The 18,508-nt window shown below is 37.6% G+C and overlaps 1 pseudogene; it reads right to left on the bottom strand.

The window, feature by feature from the left end:
* The window catches only part of LOC133235650 (ankyrin repeat domain-containing protein 26-like), a 68,172-nt pseudogene that overhangs the window by 36,760 nt on the left and 12,904 nt on the right, over window positions 1–18,508 (bottom strand).

Here is an 18,508-nt window from a genome sequence, read left to right on the forward strand (position 1 = left end):
CCCTACTTCTAATAATCAAAGATACCACAAAAACAACACACACACAAAGTCTGCTAAACAAAACATCTGTTTGGCCTACATTCATCTGTGTAACAACACTAAAATGAAATAATTATAAGCTGAAATACAACTGATATATTAGCAAGAGAAGCTTTACTCTAGGTAAAGGTCAAAGTTCAAATAAGCATTTTTGGACCCTGGAAAAATCTTAGGATCTAATAATTAATTTCTGAGAATCCCTAAGAAGTATACAGACTGCAAACTGAGAACTTCAGGGTATCAAAACATATACAGAAACATATTGAGTTCAAGTTTACATTTTAAAAATTTCTTGTTCTTATGATTGTACCTATCTTTTTTTCAAAACATGGATACCAATAATAACATTTGCCTTATGTATGTCAAATGCTTCAATTAAATTTGCAAAAAAAAAAAGTTAGCAGTATGAAGACTGAGCATTTCAAATACTTCAGTGTCCCTCTTTTCAGAGTTAAGTGTGTATTGCAAAATTTACCTGAAGTGGATGTTTGTAAATCCTTCATTCCGACTGTTTTACTAGGAACAGAATCTTTCACTAAGACTGCAGGCTGAATGGGTTTGGAAACAAGTTGGTTAATAAATAATGTACCTTTGATACTATCCACAATTCATAATTCAAGATAAAAACATAAATGATTTTACCTTCACGTTAGGATATTTCTCAGGAGAATCTAAAAGGCAAAAGGGACATAGAGTTAATTACATGTAAATATGAAAGCCAGTTCTACATTCATGCAGAATTAGTACTGAGCAGAAATCCTTGTGCTCAGCCTTGGCAGTGAATACATTTGGTTTTAGTGTCTTGTTTTCAGGGGGATGTTAGGACACCAGCAAGACAGACTATGAATCCACTACAGATAGTGAAGAAAAAGTAGAAATAAAGGTTTAACAAAACATGCAGTTAAGATTTCAAAAGTAACATTACGTTTTCAATGACTTAATAAAATATTAAAGTACACACAGACCAATGTGAACATGCTGACTGATGAGGAGAAAAGTGATCTTAATCAGAGGAACAAATCATGACCCCAAAGAGATAAATGTGAAAGTAGATAGTAAACTGCAACAGCATTATCTTGAATGCAATACAGCAGTATCATTTACACCATTATACTACAAGTATTTATCATGTTCTTCAATCTGTCCAGTCATTTAAGAAGTGCACAGCTGGGATGACAGTTCAAATGAATGCATAATTCATTTCTCATCAGAGAAAGAGTAATGAACTGATTAGCTGGGATACACACTTGTAGAATAATGGTTCATAAAAATATTCACTTTTTTTCATACCCATGTGGGCTACTGGTATGCCTACATGTCTTGGCTCCTCTAGTTTAGCCATCTTAAAGTTTCTCCATCCAATCATGCAAGAAGGTATATAAGACACATTTAGAAAATAATGTATAATAAGTTCTCAATATTGAAATACAATTATCAAAAAGGAAATAATACATTTAACTGTCACACAATTATTAGATATTAAAAACCTTGCATGCTTCAAAATCAGTGTCAGATCAGATCAGATCAGTCACTCAGCCGTGTCCGACTCTTTGCGACCCCATGAATCACAGCACGCCAGGCCTCCCTGTCCATCACCAACTCCCGGAGTTCACTCAGACTCACGTCCATCGAGTCGGTGATGCCATCCAGCCATCTCATCCTCTGTCATCCCCTTCTCCTCCTGCCCCCAATCCCTCCCAGCACCAGTCTTTTCCAATGAGTCAACTCCTCGCATGAGGTGGCCCAAAGTACTGGAGTTTCAGCTTTAGCATCATTCCTTCCAAAGAAATCCCAGGGCTGATCTCCTTCAGAATGGACTGGTTGGATCTCCTTGCAGTCCAAGGGACTCTCAAGAGTCTTCTCCAATACCACAGTTCAAAAGCATCAATTCTTTGGCGCTCAGCCTTCTTCACAGTCCAACTCTCACATCCATACATGACCATTGGAAAAACCATAGCCTTGACTAGACGGACCTTTGTTGGCAAAGTAATGTCTCTGCTTTTGAATATGCGATCTAGGTTGGTCATAACTTTCCTTCCAAGGAGTAAGCATCTTTTAATTTCATGGCTGCAGTCACCATCTGTAGTGATTTTGGAGCCCAGAAAAATAGTCTGACACTGTTTCCACTGTTTCCCCATCTATTTCCCATGAAGTGGTGGGACTGGATGCCATGATCTTCATTTTCTGAATGTTGAGCTTTAAGCCAACTTCAGTATAGTACTTACCAAAAATAACAATTCTAGCATTTAGGGAAGGAACCCTGTTAATCTGTTTTGTTTCAAAACTTAGTTTGGTTTGGTACACCATGTTACTGCTTCAAAGGATTTCTGTGAAACAACTTTCAAAAAAAGTCAACACCCCCATATTCACATTAATCTAATTTGAATAACAAATACCGATACAACATATATCTTTGATGCCTGATAGGTATTTGGAGTGGCTGGAGTTTCCTCCACTTCTAGCACCCCCTCCCACCTCCAGTATTCTCTGGAGCAACAGTGATCTTCTCTCTTCTCATTGCAAATACACTGAAACCATCTAGGAGTTTCTTCAAGTTTCCTCAACTCCCAACTCACCTCCCTAAGGCCTTGCTTTCTTCCCTCCATCCTTTCACTAAATTCTTTCCTCTATAAAGGGTAATCTCTGGATCTGTGGTCTTAATTCTTCCCCCTTTACATTCTTTCTATGGATCATCTTCACCACTTCTTTTTCCCTCTTTGCTTAGCAATGGTATCTTACACCTGTAATTGCTACTTCAACTCTTTCTTCCCTCTGGATATAGACACGTTTAGAAAGAAAAACAAAATAATGCTTTTCCTTGATCCTGTTATGTCCTGAACTCTCCAAAACTCTACTTCCAAATTTCTCTAAATGTAAGGCTACACCCTTGCTACTCAGAGAGCTTGTTAGAAACACAGATTCTCAGACTTTCTGCTCAGTATGTGAACTTCACACAAGGTCCCCAGGCTACTAGTTAAAATCTGAGAAACTCTGGTCTATACTGAGTCTGCTTCTACATTACTTCAACTTAATTTATTCTCCTGAAATCTTAGCCTCAACTTCCTCACTCTAACACTCCCCCCAAAGTGAAACTGCATTACAAGTTGGAAACTTTCCAGTGGACTCTCTATCAAGCTGTAGGTTACTTGATCTCCCTATCACACCCCCTGCTTGCTCCTTCTTTCTAGTTCTCTTTTGTTGGCCTATGTGACACCATCCTATAAAGCAGCAACATTTCGTATGACACCAATTTGCACACATTACAGTGGAGCACCTATGCCCACGCTCCCCCACAGAGGATGACACACCGCTCTGCACACCTAGGGACCACAATCCTGAATGCCTTCCTAACAGTGAGGAAGACAGGAAGAGGGGAAAGCTTTGCTGTTCTTCTCTGACACGTTTTGGTGCTGGAAGCTCACTTCAAATGCATCGTCCATATCAAATACTCTCCCTTTTTCTAAAGCGTTATCTTACTTATTGCTACCTTCCCCATAGACCTGTACTTCCTTTTCCTTCATTTCCTCCCTATACCCGCTACCTCTCTAATCCTTCATTCCCTCTTTCCTCTTGTTTCTCAACCTTCCTTAGGTCATAGAGTATCTTGAAACAGAATCATTTTTTTTTTTTTTTGTCCCATATGTCAAATGGAATCTTAGTTCCCTGAGTAGGGATCAAACCAGCACCCCTTGCATTGGAGACTCTTAACTACACAGAGTCCTAACCACTGGACAACCAAGGAAGTCCAGGGGCTAAATAATTTAGCTCCTTAAACTGGATTATCAATATAATCTGTGGCTGACACCTGATAAGATACACTATTTCCCTCCTTTTCTCGTCTTTTATCTCACTACGCATCTGACAGGTGATTTTCTTTGCCTATTAGAATATATCAGCATTTCCATTTTAAATCAACATTCTGTCAAATGACTTTTCTATAAAATATAGTTCTTACCTTCCACTTGTCCATTTAACATATTTTTTCCTCTTTGACCAGCAGCTCGAGATAAAAGATCTACATACTTTTGTGGAAGGCTCTCAGAGATACTCTGTTAAAATTAATATTGAGTTGCATGAAAATTTCCTAATTCCTTTTGAAGAAAATATCCTACTTTTAAAAACTGCCTACATTTAACCCAGTTAAGACAGGTTTGCCAAGATCCACAGCTGCTAAGTGACAGATTCAGGATGCTGACTTCAAACACAGTACTGTATCACCAGGCAGTGGCTACCTGCACCTTAGAGATCAGGCCCTTCTCATCTCCTTCCATAGCTGCCGCCTTCAAACAGAGCACTGCTACTTCATGTTACTTTAAGTACGGCTGCCATAAAGGTTCTCTGCGCGTGCTGGTTAAACTATCCAAAATGGTTTGTACTTACTAAAACATCACACAGCAAAGCTAACTGCCGTTATTATACCACATATTTCTTACTGTTCCCTATGCCTTTGCTCCTCTTGAAATGTTCCTCGCAGATTAACTTGACAATCCAAACGTAATAATACTTTCAAGTCTCAAGCACTATCTTTTCAATGTTGACGTGGTAAAAAACCACAATTCAACCCGTTTCTCTCTGGCCCTCTCTAGGAGTTTTACACAGGCACATGTACCGAAGAAACATACATTTGCTTGGGAGATTAGGGATGACACAAACACACTACACACTACAGTGTATAAAACAGAGAACTAGTAAGGACCTACTGTACAGCACAGCGACTCCACTCAATATTCTGTAATGGCCCATATAGGAAAAGAGTCTTAAAAAGAGGTGATATATAGACAGAGATATATAACTGATTCACTTTGCCGCACACCTGAACCTAAGACAGTATTGTAAATCAACTGTACTCCAATAAAAATCGAAGGAAGAAAGGAAGAGAGGAAGAAAGAAAGAAAGGAACATTTGATCATAGACTCACCTGGAACAATGTTTCCATTTTTAGATAAATGCAACTTCGGAACACAAAGAGATTCCTTATGACTTCTAAGCCTTGATTTCCATATTACACTGATTTCATTAGGTAAACCTTGAAAATTAGCTAAAGTGTACTATGTGGTAGTATTTAGCACAGAATTATCTTATTGACTAAAAATCAATAATTAAAAATAAAGATTAAAATCAGATTAAAAATAAAAAAATTTTGATGGGCAAATGCAAAGGTGGGAAAGTCACAGCATCTTCTGATTTTATGTTTTTATATCACTTGGTTGTTTACATTTCAAAATAATAACAGAAGACAGTACCTAAGAATCCCAAGGTGATTCTATATCTTCCTCTTCTCCCAATCCTAAGGCTGACATCATATCTGTAAAATGGAGTCACAGATACATTAATGAACACATTTACTACTATGAATTTTAATACATATATGTCTATCTCTATCCACAAATTGGAGAAGGAAATGGCAACCCACTCCAGTGTTCTTGCCTGGAGAATCCCAGGGACGGGGGAGCCTGGTGGGCTGCAATCTATGGGGTCGCACAGAGTCGGACATGACTGAAGTGACTTAGCAGCATCCACAAATAGTTCAATAAAATGAACTAGTGGAAAAGAATTTCAGAGGGTTGAAGCATTTTCAGGAAGAAAAAGCTGGTAGTACTTGGGACACTTCTGAAGAAAGAGAGCAAAAGAAACATACTTACAAAGAAATGGATGCCATACTTGCATCTATGCACTTTAAAGGTTTTTATTTGAGCTTTTAAGCATAGAAAAAAATCCACAGACATTCACTAACTTACCACTTCTATTATTTTTGTGTGTTCCATCAATAGAATTCAAATGGTCATGATTTATTTGCTCTTGTGGAGCCCTTTCAATAATATCTGTATCACTTTCTTTGTCTACAATCTCTGGCTTTGTGGCTCCTTCCTATAAAAACAAGACAAAATAAAACAAAAACCCAACTTCAGAAAACATATTCATTTATTTGGTCATTCAGTCAATCAGTAAGATGATAAACATTCACTGTTGTCTAAGAAATCATAGACACTGTCCTCGGAGAAGTTAGAAATGTAAAGAAAAGAGCAATTCTGTTGTGTTCTAGGCAAGGCAGAGACCCATTAAAACAAACAAGAGGGCAGAAAAGTATCAGCTTTTCAATAGCTCTGCAACTGAAGCGGACAGAGCACAGAAAGGGCACAAAGGAGAGAGGAGGCAGGTGAACCTGTGAAGCTCAAGGCACGCTGTGACAAACGGCTGTGTCTCAGAAGAGAGAGTATAGAGCCAGGGTGTGGGGGATTCTGGAAAGGGCAGCCCAAGAAAAGGACGAGGTGTGAAACGGTGTGAATAAGTCATGTGGAAAAATAGAGCACAGTTACTGGGAACCCTACAGAGAGACAAAATGGAAGGACCAGGATCAAATGGCAGAAAGTAAGTGTCATCTTCTTTCTTCACGTGACAGGATCTACTACACAAGTAAAGGGTTCAGTTCAGTTCAGTTCAGTTGTTTATTCATGTCCAACTCTTTGTGACCCTATGAATCACAGCACGCCAGGCCTCCCTGTCCATCACAAACTCCCGGAGTTCACCCAGACTCACATCCATCGAGTCAGTGATGCCATCCAGCCATCTCATCCTCTGTCATCCCCTTTTCCTCCTGCCCCCAATCCCTCCCACCATCAGAGTCTTTTCCAATGAGTCAACTCTTCACATGAGGTGGCCAAAGTACTGGAGTTTCAGCTTTAGCATCATTCCTTCCAAAAAAATCCCAGGGCTGATCTCCTTCAGAATGGACTGGTTGGATCTCTTTGCAGTCCAAGGGACTCTCAAGAGTCTCCTCCAACACCGCAGTTCAAAAGCATCAATTCTTCAGTGCTCAGCCTTCTTCACAGTCCAACTCTCACATCCATACATGACCACAGGAAAAACCGTAGCCTTGACTAGACGGACCTCTGTTGGCAAAGTAATATCTCTGCTTTTGAATATACTATCTAGGTTGGTCATAACTTTCCTTCCAAGGAGTAAGCATCTTTTAATTTCATGGCTGCAGTCACATCTGTAGTGATTTTGGAGCCCCTCAAAAATAAAGTCTGACACTGTTTCCACTGTTTCCCCATCTATTTCCCGTGAAGTGATGGGACCAGATGCCATGATCTTCATTTTCTGAATGTTGAGCTTTAAGCCAACTTTTTCACTCTCCACTTTCACTTTCATCAAGAGGCTTTTGAGTTCCTCTTCACTTTCTGCCATAAGGATGGTGTCATCTGCATATCTGAGGTTATGATATTTCTCCCGGCAATCTTGATTCCAGCTTGTGTTTCTTCCAGTCCAGAGTTTCTCATGATGTACTCTGCATAGAAGTTAAATAAACAGGGTGACAATATACAGCCTTGACGTACTCCTTTTCCTATTTGGAACCAGTCTGTTGTTCCATGTCCAGTTCTAACTGTTGCTTCCTGACCTGCATACAAATTTCTCAAGAGGCAGGTCAGGTGGTCTGGTATTCCCATCTCTTTCAGAATTTTCCACAGTTTATTGTGATCCACACAGTCAAAGGCTTTGGCATAGTCAATAAAGCAGAAATAGATGTTTTTCTGGAACCCTCTTGCTTTTCCCATGATCCAGCGGATGTTGGCAATTTGATCTCTGGTTCCTCTGCCTTTTCTAAAACCAGCTTGAACATCAGGAAGTTCACGGTTCACATATTGTTGAAGCCTGGCTTGGAGAATTTTGAGCATTACTTTACCAGCGTGTGAGATGAGTGCAATTGTGCGGTAGTTTGAGCATTCTTTGGCATTGCCTTTCTTTGAGATTGGAATGAAAACTGACCTTTTCCAGTCCTGTGGCCACTGCTGAGTTTTCCAACTTTGCTGGCATATTGAGTGTAGCACTTTCACAGCATCATCTTTCAGGATTTGAAATAGCTCAACTGGAATTCCATCACCTCCATGATCTTTGTTCGTAGTGATGCTTTCTGAGGCCAACTTGACTTCACACTCCAGGATGTCTGGCTCTAGGTCAGTGACCACACCACCGTGATTATCTGGGTCATGAAGATCTTTTTTGTACAGTTCTTCTGTGTATTCTTGCCATCTCTTCTTAATATCTTCTGCTTCTGTTAGGTCCATACCATTTCTGTCCTTTATCAAGCCCATCTTTGCGTGAAATGTTCCCTTGGTATCTCTAATTTTCTTGAAGAGATCTCTAGTCTTTCCCATTCTGTTGTTTTCCCCTATTTTTTTTCATTGATCACTGAAGAAGGCTTTCTTATCTCTTCTTGCTATTCTTTGGAACTCTGCATTCAGATGCTTATATCTTTCATTTTCTCCTTCATCATCACAAATATATTTTATTTTATTTGGTGCCATGCTTTTTTTCAAATGAAAGGGGAAAGACTACACTGCACCAGGGAGTAGCAAACATGACATTATTTTACAGGACAGCATTGCAAAACAAAAACAAAAACAAAAACACTACAAGCAATGCTCCAGAGTGGACAGGAAGCAAACTAAGCACTGCATATCACCCAAAGTTTCCATGAAACTGTGATTAAAAAGTTGAATTTGGCTTTAAAAACAGCCAAATAAAAATAGTAAAAACATTCTAAAACAAACTGCAAAGCCAAGAAGAATGAAAAGATTGACAAACATATTTTAGGAAGATTACTATGGCAGCAACATAAAGATAAACATCAGGGAAGCAAAACTTGAAAAGAGTATTTCAAGATTATAGGTGAGAAAGTGGATTATGATAAGACATGAAAAATGATAAGCAGGTAGAAAATACTGAATTTGCTGAGTGACTGGATGCAGTAATTTCAAGGAAGTTTGGCATCTGGGATCTTTCCTGCTGTGGCATTTCAGTGATGCTGTCTACTAGGATGGGGAAAACAGATGACAGTGTAGCTTACAGAGTCAGGGATGAGGGAAGCGTCAGGAACAAGGCCTTCAGTTTGGGGAATAATGAATTAATCTGAGGCACGCAAGGGACTCAGAAGAAAGGATTTGGATAAATACCTTTGGGTTCAAAATAGATAGCCTTATTCAGGAAAAGCATAGCTGTTAAGATAAGTATTTGTAAAATATGCTGCTGCTAAGTCACTTCAGTCATGTCCGACTCTGTGCAACCACATATACGGCATCCCAACAGGCTCCCCCGTCCCTGGGATTCTCCAGGCAAGAACACTGGAGTGGGTTGCCATTTCCTTCTCCAATGCATGAAAGTGAAAAGTGAAAGTGAAGTCGCTCAGTTGTGTCCAACTGTTAGTGACCCCATGGACTGCCGCCCATCAGGCTCCTAATTAATGCAAACCTATGCCTGGAATGTGAAGACAAGAGGGCCTTAGAAAGCATCACTACGAACAAAGCTAGTGGAGGTGATGGAATTCCAGTTGAGCTATTTCAAATCCTGAAAGATGATGCTGTGAAAGTGCTACACTCAATATGCCAGCAAACTTGGAAAACTCAGCAGTGGCCACAGGACTGGAAAAGGTCAGTTTTCATTCCAATCCCAAAGAAAGGCAATGCCAAAGAATGCTCAAACTACCACACAATTGCACTCATCTCACACGCTAGTAAAGTAATGCTCAAAATTCTCCAAGCCAGGCTTCAACAATATGTGAACCATAAACGTCCTGATGTTCAAGCTGGTTTTAGAAAAGGCAGAGGAACCAGAGATCAAATTGCCAACATCCGCTGGATCATGGGAAAAGCAAGAGGGTTCCAGAAAAACATCTATTTCTGCTTTATTGACTATGCCAAAGCCTTTGACTGTGTGGATCACAATAAACTGTGGAAAATTCTGAAAGAGATGGGAATACCAGACCACCTGACCTGCCTCTTGAGAAATTTGTATGCAGGTCAGGAAGCAACAGTTAGAACTGGACATGGAACAACAGACTGGTTCCAAATAGGAAAAGGAGTACGTCAAGGCTGTATATTGTCACCCTGTTTATTTAACTTCTATGCAGAGTACATCATGAGAAACGCTGGACTGGAAGAAGCACAAGCTGGAATCAAGATTTCCAGGAGAAATATCAATCACCTCAGATATGCAGATGACACCACCCTTATGGCAGAAAGTGAAGACGAACTCAAAAGCCTCTTGATGAAAGTGAAAGTGGAGAGTGAAAAAGTTGGCTTAAAGCTCAACATTCAGAAAATGAAGATCATGGCTTCGGGTCCCATCACTTCATGGGAAATAGATGGGGAAACAGTGGAAACAGTGTCAGACTTTATTTTTGGGGGGCTCCAAAATCACTACAGATGGTGACTGCAGCCATGAAATTAAAAGACGCTTACTCCTTGGAAGGACAGTTATGACCAACCTAGATAGCATATTGAAAAGCAAAGACATTACTTTGCCAACAAAGGTCCGTCTAGTCAAGGCTATGGTTTTTCCTGTGGTCATGTATGGATGTGAGAGTTGGACTGTGAAGAAGGCTGAGCACCGAAGAATTGATGCTTTTGAACTGTGGTGTTGGAGAAGACTCTGGGAGTCCCTTGGACTGCAAGGAGATCCAACCAGTCCATTCTGAAGGAGATCAGCCCTGGGATTTCTTTGGAAGGAATGATGCTAAAGCTGAAACTCCAGTACTTTGGCCACCTCATGTGAAGAGTTGACTCATTGGAAAAGACTCTGATGGTGGGAGGGATTGGGGGCAGGAGGAGAAGGGGATGACAGAGGATGAGATGGCTGGATGGCATCACTGACTCGTTGGACGTGAGTCTCAGTGAACTCCGGGAGTTGGTGATGGACAGGGAGGCCTGGCATGCTGTGATTCATGGGGTCACAAAGAGTCGGACATGACTGAGCGACTAATCTGATCTGATCTGATGCAGAATTCTGAAAATAAAATACCAGGAGAAGAAAACTATGACATTAAAATTTTCAGTTATATATTTTAACATCTGTTTCAAGGACATAAAAATATACTTTTATAAATATGTGCAAATATTCATTTCTAGGATATTACAGTAATAAGCATTTTTTAGTGTAATGAAAAGGTTTAATAGTAAAACACCAATTTAAGATACTACAAGAATACTCCTTTTTAAAATTGATCTTAAGAGACAAGTTTTAAGTTGTAGATGAGAAATGCTTATGTGAGTATGGAATTATGAGTCATTTTAAAGTACTACTATGAGGTAAGAAAGAAATATAAAACCTTATTTGAAAATTCACAAGGTTTTCTTCTTATTTCCCTGTAAATAGCACACTAACAACTCTAATTTCCTATCTGTGCCTTCTGGAATAGTAGGTAAAGATTTAAGGAATGATCTAGATATTAAAAATAGTAGTAAAATTATGATTATCCAAGCTGGAGATATAAAGGTTTCAAATACATCTATGATTATCAAGCAGGGCTCAAACTTTATATCAGGAAAGAACAAACAAACTAAAAAAATCAAGTAACCACAATTTCTGGGTTTTGGATACAAAAGAATATATATGTTGGTTTCATATGTATAACAAAGAATTGACAGGCTAGTTTAACACCTATAAATACTGAAGTTATTATAAAGTTTCTTAAGAATAACATGGAGTATACATATAGCTAGAGATATTTTAAAAAGTAAAAAAACTATTTTCCAGAGATAATTTTTAAACTCTGTTGGTAGTTTTTCTTTCCTTATGACTTTATAACAAGTAGTCTGTATAATAAAAAAAAATCATAAATTGTGATTTCATTCATTTACTGTAAGTGCCATTACATGTAGATATTAGGAAAAGACAAATCAGAATCTCTTAAGCAAAAAAAAAGTTCTACATTTTTTCTTTAAGACTATTGCAGCTGAAAATTTTCTCATTTAATTAAGAGAGAGTCAGAATCTCATTTACATAATTATAACTTTGGTAAAAAGACTAGATAAAATGCTTATTTATTTCCTCTTTATTTTCAAAAAGATCTAAAACACCCACCATGATTATACCAAACAGTAAAATAAATTAGTTAAGTACATTAAGTATTTATCAAACAGTAAGTTAGAAACCACAAGAAACAGAAAGGCCAAAAATTCTTAAATCGTAATAAATCTGCTAAGGCCTAAAACAGAAGTCACCTTGAATTGTCTACGAACTAAAGTTCTGCTATATTAAATAGAAGACATCACTTCATTACTTGCAAAGTGAGAATTTTTTTTAAAAGACAAATCACTTCAAACTGAAATGAACTTCCAGAGGGAACTATATTCAATATAGATACATACATACATGTGTGTGTGCTAGTCCCTCAGTTGTGTCCAACTCTTTGTGACCCTATGGACTGTAATCCACCAGGCTCCTCTGTCCATGGAATTCTGCAGGCAAGAATACTGGAGTGGGTTGCCATTTCCTTCTCCAGGGGATCTTCCCGACCCAGGGATTGAACCCAGGTCTCCCGCATTGCAGGCAGACTCTTTACCAACTGAGCCACCAGGGAAGCCATATATACATATATAAGTATAACCAAGTCACTTTGCTGTACATGTGAAACTAATACAATATTGTAAATTGATTATACTGCAATTAAAAAAAAAACAAACAAGAACCACCACCAACCTCAAAAACAACCACCAAAAAAGGTAAGGAACAAATTTTCTTTCAGTTCTTCATAAAAATCAGCTATATGTCATTCAAAAGAGTATGAGCATTGTTTTTTCACAACCTCACTGTCTCCTCTTAAGTTGAATTTGAAATAATTCTTCTCGTATTTATAATATAGAGTTCCTCGTCTGACATAGCCTCACTATTTCTGTTCTGTTTGTATAATAATCTGTCTCATCCTGACCCTCATTCCATTTCATATTCATCTTCTTAAATGAATTCTTCCCTTTCATCCCCCTCCCCATGTTCATATTCATCTAGCTCTTCTTCCTAATTGCTTTGTAATTTTTTTCTTTCATAATGGCATACTTAGTATGCCAACATTTATAAATCTGAGTCATGCACATATATTGCTCTTATTATCACACCATTTTGTATTGTGACTTTGAAGGCTTCCATTTCTGTGGCAGGATCCTTTCTGTCATATAAGGGGACATGACATGTGAATGGCATGTGAAAAAGTACAGGGAAAAAAGAGTTACAAACAAAACAACTTGCCTTTGTGAGACAAGGCCTGCGAGAGACTTGAGAGGTTGTGGAAGAGGCTCAGGCAACGGGAAGGCAGGATGAGAGAAGCCCTGGACTCCAGGTGATGGTTCGGGAATGGTTTCAACCACATCTTCAATTTCCCTATCAGAATTATTGTCCTCAGAGAAGGTTGTACTCTCTGGTCTTACAATGCCACATTTTACTTGTACTACAGTGAAAACAAGGGAGAGTACCTGAGAACATCTATAATTTCAAATCAGTGAATAATAACTGAATTTCAAATCAGTGAATAATTGTCACCAGGAGGACAGTCTTAGATAACTTACTGTTTATTTTGGATTGCTGAGAAGCATTCATTAGCTTTGTTAAGTTTGGTTTCAGGACATTCTGGAGAAGAAAATAAGAATTTTAAGAATAATAAGGGTCAAATTTAATAAAATAAGTAAAACATCCCCCATTCCTCTATGATCTAACACAAAAAGCACAGGCTCTGGAGTCATTCAGATGTGGATTCAAATCCCAGTTCTGCCACTGATTAACCTTCTCATGGGGTAAGGATTATGACAGATGACATAGGAAGCCCCTGATGTTCCTCTCCTTACCCCTAATATACTGCTATACAAATACTATGACACCCACTAGATTACTTTCTCTACCAAAATGTTCTAGAATAAAAATTTATCCCCAATACTTTAGAGTACTATATCTGAAAAACTAAGCTATTTAAATTAGTTGCTATATTTTGAAATTTACTTGCATGATTTCTATATGCATGAATTACCACTTGGGAAGGGAAATATAAAAGTTTAATTTTTAGCAGAACCTTATTTAGATGGGTTAGAACTGCGAACAGGAAAAGTTATTTCTATTCTGTTTGTCAAAGAGCTAAAGACAAATGATTTTTTTTTAATTCAGCTCATTCTAAGGAAGAGGGGAAAAAATGAGTAAACCTGTAGGGCAGTGATCATAAATGAAAGCCACAAACACTCTAAACAGAAAGCCATAAGCAAACATGTTAACAACAGAGGCAGAGAGAGATGGACTCAAAGAACAGACACTGAAGAAATGTATTCTGCAAGGAAAAATTAGGTTAACAGGAAATATTAAAAATGACAAAAGGTAGGGGAAGAAAAAGAAAGGAAAAAGTGAGATATGCCTAGTGAAGTACAAACTTAAGGGGAAAAAAAGAAAAGCGTAAGTATAATGAGGTATGTGGAAAAACATATATATTTAGAATTTATATAAAATAAATCAGTAATATATCAGTATTGTTAAGGATACACTATGAAGAAAGCCTGTGCTTTCTATATTTTTATTAATACATAAATTATATATCTACACTGTTCAAGTTTTATGAAAATATCAACATAAATTGTATATAAAACATATATTTAAAACATAGGCTTTTGTTCATTGTGTATCCCTAATAATAGATACATATACTTTAAAACTGTTTATAAATAATACTGTAATAAAGAGTTTAATTTTGCCACTATAAAAAAGTCATTCAATTAGCCACACATGGTCATCTATCACTACCTGAATGCTGTCAAGTATTACTAGAGAGAGAGGAACTGATAAAGAAATATTCCTAACATTTCACTGGGAACAAGGACTGGTAGTCAGAATTCTAAGGAGAATATATGGTTTGAAAAAAAAAATTAATGGAATACAAGATGGAGCTAAAAAGAAGGTCAAGAAATATTAATCTAAAATTCTCAGCTCCCAGTTGGACAACAGTGGAAAATATACAATAACATTTTTATCACATATTTCTTATTTATTTTCTTGTTGTGCAGGGCCTCCTTCCTCAACATAACTCAGCTGAACTTCTACATCCTAAATATTAAAAAGAGAATCTAAATTTAAGTCATATTTTTAGAATTCAAACAGATTTAACTGCTATATTATATATATTAGCTGTAACATTATGTAGGATTCCATTTGTCTCTTCATTTATTCACATTCAAAAACTATTAAAATGGTTCTTACATTTGAAATATATGTTACATGCTCTAGGAGATGCACAATTGTTTCCTGAACTCCACTAGTTTATACTGATACAGGGGCTATAAGATGAATATTTAAATAGCAAAATACAAAATGTCTGAAATCTGAAATTTTAGAATATGACACAAGGACTTTCAGTAGACTTTTTTTTTTTTTTTTACTACAATGCAAAAAACATCTGAAGTTGTAAGTTTTATCTTATGGTTATTAAAAGCCTGTGCTTCTACAAACTGGTTATTATTTTAGGCAAACATGTGTTCTTCAATGATATGAACAATTGGGAATATCTTCTTAATGGAATGCTTTAGAAAACACAGTGGAATCCCTTTATAATATGGATTTTGAGAAACAGATTTTTAATTTTTAAATTTCCATAATTACAACTATTACTTTAGTTTTAATGCAGAGCCAAAGACAGAAACAGAGAAAGAAAGAAAGAAAAAAAAAAAAAAAGCACCCTCCTAACACTTCTAAGAAACCAAAATAGTGTCTAAGGGTAGAAAAAAATCTAGATGATATAAACTATATAGTTTTGGAACTGAAAAGCTCCAGGAAGATTTCATGATTATTACAGTAAGTAGTTGTATCCACTATGAGTATTATAAAAGTCAAGTCAGTATGGTTTAAAATTCACAATAAGACTCTTTATCCTTGACCAAATTTTGTATTTCCTCCATTGTAAGAAAGCTTTTCCCAATACGATTTTCCTCTCACTATGTATTTTCCAACTCATTTTTTTTTTCTTCACTCCACCTTCAGTATTTGAGACTTCCCTGGTGGCTCAGACAACAAAGCATCTGCCTACAAAGTGGGAGACCCGGGTTCAATCCCTGGGTCGGGAAGATCTCCTGAAGAAGGAAATGGCAACTCACTCCAGTACTCTTGCCTGGAAAACCCCATGGACGGAGGAGCCTAGTACGCTACTGTCCATGGGGTCGCAAAGAGTCGGACACGACTGAGAGACTTCACTTTCACTTTTCACTATTTACTAAAGTTAAAAGAAAAAAAAAGTCAACTACTCATATTTTTATAAAACAGTTTGTTCTCACCAACTTTCCATTACAAACATAAAACAGTGAGAGGGACACCACTGCTGAATATTAAGAGTAAATGCTATATGAAACTAAATTCAGAGCAGGAAAACTATTTACCGAAGAGAGCACTTTACCTTGGTTTCAAATCTAAGTCTTCATCATCTGATGTAGGCCATGAATCAACACCAGGTTTGTTGGAAAACCTTTAGAGCAAAAACATATACAACAAAAATGAGTGAGTTCATTTCTTTAAACAAAAAAACGAGTCAAAGTTTGGCTATCTGCGTATTAAATGAAGTTTCTTGACATAATTAAAACTTGATCTCTGTTTTAAAAAAGCTTTTAAAAAAAAAAGATTTTTTGATGTGGACCACTTTGAAAGTCTTTCTTGAATTTGTTCCAATGTTGCTTCTATTTTATGTTTTGGCTTTCTGACCCTGAGGCATGTGGGATCTTAGCTTCTGGAACGGGGATCGAACCCACACTGCCTACACTGGAAGGAGAAGTCTTATTAACCATCTTAACCACTGCAATCCCAGGGAAGTCTCTAAAAGATTTTTAATTACCTATTTCTGTTTCCATCTCTCCCAACTATTGAAATATCTAGTTAAGACTCATTCTTAGTTTCCACGACATACAGTGACAGCCAATAATACACTGGCAGAGCCTGAGAATAATTTGTTTTCACCAAAAGTCCTAATAACTGAACTGAAAATCGAATTGGTGGATTGAAATAACTCGTTTGCCCAAACTCGAATAAACCTGATGACTTTTGGATGCTTGGGGCTGGTGCACTGGGACGACACAGAGGGATGGTATGGGGAGGGAGGAGGGAGGAGGGTTCAGGATGGGGAACACGTGTATACCTGTGGCAGATTCATGTGGATATATGGCAAAACCAATACAATATTGTACAGTTAAAAAATAAAAAAATAAATAAAATGTTATGGTTGAAACTGGAAAAAAACAAAGTGGAAAGCTATGCTGTTCCCTCTCCATTCTCTGTCCCTAGTTCAGACACTTAATAAACGTCATCCATCAAAAATGGCAGTCTTGGTCCTTCAGCAGCGAAACCACTTACTGAGATGCCCCCCGACCCCTCCCCTTTACTCTGGAACAGTACAGGAGTTCTTGGCAATGTCTGGAACTTAAAATGTACAGAAATCAAAGAACTAATTTATATGTTTAACTTATATGCTACACAGTACTTCTCAGTCTCTGCTGAGGGACATGACAGTGGACATGGGAGCCAAGCAGGCCAGCTGTCAAATCACAGGTCAACTCATTTTAACCATGGAATCATGGGTCAATTCATCAACCTCCTGAACCACAGTTGGCTAATTAAGTAAAAGTAGGACGCAGCTACTTTACAAAGCTGCTGTGATGACTCTATGAGGTCACCAATGTTAAGTAAGTATTGCAGTGTCTAACCCAGAGTAGAACGCTCAACAAACATCAGTTTCTTCTCCGTGTTCCCCTACTTGAACATACAATTTTAAAACATCCATAAAATCCTACTGCTTAAAGAGTCTTCTTCAGAACTCTCATTCTCCACTAAAGAAAAAAGTAAGACACATTTAAATCAACAAAAGAAAAATACAGACTATTAAAACCTCAAGACTGATGCTCTGTTTAAAAGTATTCCTTTGGGCCCACACCTGGCGACCACACTAGAGGGATAGTGGTGGTACTATACTCGCAGGCCATTAATGCCTAAGAATCGCTCCTCTCCTTTATAGTTATCTAACGCAGAACAAAAAAAAGAAGAAAGAACTGCTGTTTAAAATGTCTATAATCCTAACCAAACTCTAAGAGACTGATAGAAAATGGTATTACACCATTAATAGAATCAGTATGATAAGCTGACAATAGGACACTTAAACAGCACAGGATTTCTGGACTTCCACTGCCTGGAGCAGTGAACAGAGAACACAAGTGTCTTGCTGGGACACAACACAACTTCTCTGGCTCTTCAGTTCAGGATGCAAACACCCTCTCACAGGGAAGCTTGGTCTAGAGGTGCTAAACTTCAGAGTGTGGTAAAACATAGGAGACAAAGTCTTCCTGGCCCTGTTTCCAGATGCAAGAGAAGTGTGAAAGATGTAGTGATTCCAGATTTAGAAAGAATAATCTCTTGAAAGGGAGGTGGAGGAGGGTAAATGGTTAAGGGGGGTCAGTGGTGAGGACGGGGACTAGACTTGTAGTGGTGAGCAGGCAGCAGGGTACACACAAGCTCAGCTTTTTAAAAAAGTTTTAAATATATATATATATATATATACACACACACACACACACTAACTTTTTTAAAAGTTTTTTAAAACTTTTAAATACATATATATATTTTTAACTTTTATATATAAACGTATATATATATTTATATATATACTTTTATATATATATAAACTTTTATGTTC

This window comes from Bos javanicus, chromosome 22, assembly GCF_032452875.1.
Source record: "Bos javanicus breed banteng chromosome 22, ARS-OSU_banteng_1.0, whole genome shotgun sequence".
Taxonomy (NCBI): Eukaryota; Metazoa; Chordata; class Mammalia; order Artiodactyla; family Bovidae; genus Bos; species Bos javanicus.